The following is a 4,335-nucleotide window of genomic DNA, read 5'->3' as shown; positions in this document are numbered from 1 at the left end:
CTCTTTCCCGGAATGTTTATAAAAATCACAACTAAAACAACCCAGGAAATGTGTATTCTGAAGAAAAAAGGGTATTCTTTGATCAGCAAGAAGCAGGTGTGCAGAACCACAGGCATGCAAAAGGCACTAAATACAGAGAAAGACGTGAAACCCAGGAGTGATGTGGTTCGAAGGAGCAGCTGTGGCAGAGCCAAGGGTGTGGGACACGTGAGGAAAGCAGGGGGATTATAAGCAGCGAAGCAACAACAAAGGTTGTGGTAGAATCAAGAACACTGGTGTTTTAGTTAGATAACAATGACAGAATTAGTTGCTGCTTATGAAAGCCACCATAGGCTTGCTTTTTTTCTTGCAATTCATTCAGCTCGCCTTTTATCGAGTCAAAAACTGTTTCTAGTTATGCTGTATGAAATTTATCATTTGAAATTAAAACATTCCAGTAAATCACCTCTTTCCCCCCTCTTCTCTCTTCCCCAGAACACACCAAACATCAAAACACAGCGAAAGGAGGAAAAATGAAGCTAAAAAACAAAAATTTGCTAATCTGTTCATTTAAGCGTTGCCTTAACATAGCCACTGTGAGGTCTTTGCCATTATCTGCAGCAGACATATAATTGTGGAAAATTTTAAAGGCCCCATCTGGCTCCCCAGTACATTTATTCTAATTGTGAAAAAGCAGGGATATTCTTGCCTCTCATTAGGATAAGCTTGCTTGCCTTAGCTTCTTTCTCATAACAACATAGGTCAAAGAGGAGACACCTTAATGAGAATCTCGGTAACATAAACAGGAAATGTGGTTCATTTTCTTATCTTCATTTGCAACTCAAAACTTCGTGCCCAAAATGAAAACCCTAATTTTCTTTAATTCATTTTTTTTGCTTTGTCTTTCTCATGGGTCTTCATCTATTAAACAGGGCAATTATAGGATGTATTTTCATCATAAGTATTAATATTACCATTTAGGAATTAATTTACCAGCATAGGAGCAAGGAACTAAAGAATAATATAATTTTAATTCCTTGAGTTTATCTTTGGAAACAGTTGTTTTCACTTCTTCAACTCGCAAATTAGATGGAAGAGAAGAATTACATGGAGTTGAAGCTATTTAAAGTGGAGATGATCAAAAAGAAAAGAGCAGGGCACTTCAGCTTTCTGTCAACACATATTTTATATGCATCACTTTCATAGCGTCATACGGAGGCCAAAGATAACAATTCCCCATATTTTCCCTATGTGCTGTGCAAGAAGAAAGGGTGAAACTTCCAAGCCTGTGATTTTACTCCTTACACACAGAAAAAGCCCAGGCCCGGAGGAGGTGCTCAGTCACTGCACTGTACAATTGCAAAGCTCCGAATTCAGGAGAAATTGATGTCAAATGAAATCATCCCAGTTTTATTTTCTTTATGATGCAATTCAGCGTGCATTTCTTGGCTGGTGGGACCTGGCACAGGGAACACAGTGAGCCCTTGTGTCAGGCTGAAGCTGGAAGCCTTGGCCAAGGTTGGCTGGATTAGGGAATTGCTCTGAACCCCACACGGTGGGTCTGTCTTCTGGAGCTCGGCTATCTCTGTGAAATGGGGTTTGAGTGAAGTGCTGCCCTGCTTGGAGTCCATCCACGCACTAATTCCCAGGCCAAGAGGAGCACTGCCTTTAATTCCACGTTGTCACAAGCAGCAGCTTGAGCTGGTGAAGCTCACAAGCTGCTTGCACAATCCTTTTTGTCAGCTCAGGTGTTATTTCCCAGAGGAAGGCTGCTCTCCTTCAAACTGAGAGGACAAAAGAGGAGTTCTTTAAGGAGAACTAGCTTTCCTGTGAGGAGATGCAAGGATATGTTGCCTAGTGCACAAAAACAATCTGCTGCAAACAAAGAATGCAACTATTTTGTTTCATGTTGATCCTGAGATATAAAACAGTTAGAGTAATGTATATCAAGTTCTTACATGTTTATTACTCAGTGTAGAATATCTGGGGGCTGTTGGTTTGGGTTTTTTGTTTTTTTTTGAGAAAAACTGCTGAAGATGGGAGAATTTAATCCAGGAGCACCTGGGGAAGCTGAAGTTACACAAACAGGATGCACACATGTTCCTCCATTGTGTTGCATTTCATTGAGTTGTTTGAGAATACTTCAAGCACAGCACGTTAGTTCCAGAAGGCTTCTCTGGGAACATCAGGTGTGCTTTTGAAGCCAGTTTTAAATCAAGCACTCAAGTGAGAGGACAGCAAATGGTCAAAGCCAGGATGGCAGCTGGGAATGCTCTAGCTCCAAGATTCACATCTGGATCCAAAAGTTGCAACAAAAGCTGATGTCTCCACAGACAGACACATGTACAGATGTATCTACTTTAATTGTAGCATGCAGAGTGCCTTTGTGAAACTGTCTTTTCCTCATTATGTGCATTGGCTTGGGAATAACTACAGAACTGAGTAGGGGGGTGTGTGTGTGTGTGTGAGTGTACCACATTCCTGTCAGTTTGTCCAGATCAAACCAACTCATGTTTTTAAACATCTATTTTCTACGTATCTCATACACACCCTGTGTGATATGAAAAGTCCAACGTGAACGTGGCCTATGGTTTGATACAGAAGAGTTTAAAATTTTGCACAAAAAGTATTCCTTTTGCTTCCTTTCAGATGCAAATAGTGTCTTTGAATGCTTGCATTTGGATATTTAAAACAAGTGTCTCCCCAATCAAATTGCAATTTAATTGAAATTAAATGCTAGCTACAACAGGCACAGATTTTTGACATGGTCCTTCAAACCACTGCCCTTTAGCATAAAAGAAGGTTACTTCCACTTTGGGGAATGGGATCATCCCATGAAATCAAATGGCAAAACCTTACCAAAGTCACTTTTTCTCTGGCATTTAATTGAAGAGCTCAGTACAAAATCACCCCGTGCATTTCCATAAAGCTACTCGAGGGATGACATGTGAAAATAATTTATGTCTGCTTTATGCAAGGTCGTTAGCACTCATACAGAACACCAATAATGACAATAAACTATCTCATATACTTATCAAGTTGGCGTAATATAGTTTTGTTGGTGAAAAAAAAGGATTTAATGGCGAAGACTGTGTCTTTTGAAACAGAATATTTAAAGGTTGCTGATGTTTCGATGATTTTCTTTTCTGGGATATTTAGCTTGTATGTGACATTAAAGTAGACTCATAAGTAAAATTTCTGTACAATTTTTAAGCAAATTTTAGCTTTAGAAGAAAGCCCAGCTGTAATCATGAACTGAAACAGCTGCATACTGTAAGAGGGAGTTTTGTTCCATGAGGATGACTTTGGTGTCTGTGCATGTGAGTTCTGCTGCATTCTTTGTGGATGAGGAGAGAATGCAGCTGAAGCACTGACTTTATCATGCATACCTTTATCAGCACAGACTTTGCCCAACAAGGTTACAGTCTAGGTAGATAATTGGGATGAAATCTTAAAATAAAGGCAAAATAATCTCATCCTAAAACATGATGAAGTAGAACTGATACAGGACTTGGTACAAAATTTGGTCAAATACAAATGGTTAATTTATTTAGTTCAATTTGAAAATCCCCAGGAGCTTTAAAGTTTCTTTTTTCACAAAGCCATCACCACCCCAAGCAATTCAGCACTTCCCTTCTACCTAAGCCAAGCTGCAAAAGCAAAATGCTCCTTGCTCAACCTGAGCAGTTCAGTCTGGTGGGGAGGCTCTTTCCATCCCTATCCCTATGACAGCAAAAACAAAGTAGTTGAATTGCTTTCTTTTTAAAATAATGCAGCAAATAACTTCCATAATAACCTCAGAGTCTTTAGGGTACTTGGTAAGAAACCTCTGTGCAGTGCTGTCCTCAAAGCCACACTACCCACAGCCTCGACTAACACATTAACCTTTTGCACAGGAAAAGGACTGAAGATGCATTTTGTATCTCTCCTGCTGAGCTTGTGACTCTCTCTGGGTCCAATTCACCCCAGCTGAGGTCCTCATTGTTGCACTCATCATCACTTGTGTTTGTTCTCCTAACAAGAAGGTAGCACAGTGTGAGACTTTTAGGGGAGCACGTGCATAAAACATCTTCTGCGCTTAAATCCCCCTCAGACCTTTCTGCTTTCTGGCATCCCTGAGCATGAAACATCCTGCTCCCAGCTTGGCTTTGCACACCAAAAATCCCAGAGTGTTTGTGACAGGCCTTCACTGGGCCCACCTTGTACCACCCGTAAAAAGACACAGTCCACAAGTTCATCCCGTCCTCTGTAGGTACCATCTCCCTGCTGATATCCAAGGCTCCATATCTCCATCCGTTATCCAGCCTTTTCCTTACAAGCACACACATCCCTCACTACCTGACAGCTGTATCTGCT

General features: G+C 40.7%; 1 protein-coding gene across 1 annotated transcript in view; it reads left to right on the top strand.

Moving 5' to 3' along the window:
* The window catches only part of PDZRN3 (PDZ domain containing ring finger 3), a 125,264-nt gene that overhangs the window by 65,938 nt on the left and 54,991 nt on the right, over nt 1-4,335 (top strand). The gene's annotated exons all lie outside the window — the stretch shown is intronic.

This window comes from Corvus brachyrhynchos, unplaced genomic scaffold (assembly GCF_000691975.1).
Source record: "Corvus brachyrhynchos isolate BGI_N302 unplaced genomic scaffold, ASM69197v1 scaffold91, whole genome shotgun sequence".
Taxonomy (NCBI): Eukaryota; Metazoa; Chordata; class Aves; order Passeriformes; family Corvidae; genus Corvus; species Corvus brachyrhynchos.
Note: the sequence above shows the minus strand (reverse complement) of the source record. Positions and strands in the feature narration are given on the sequence as shown.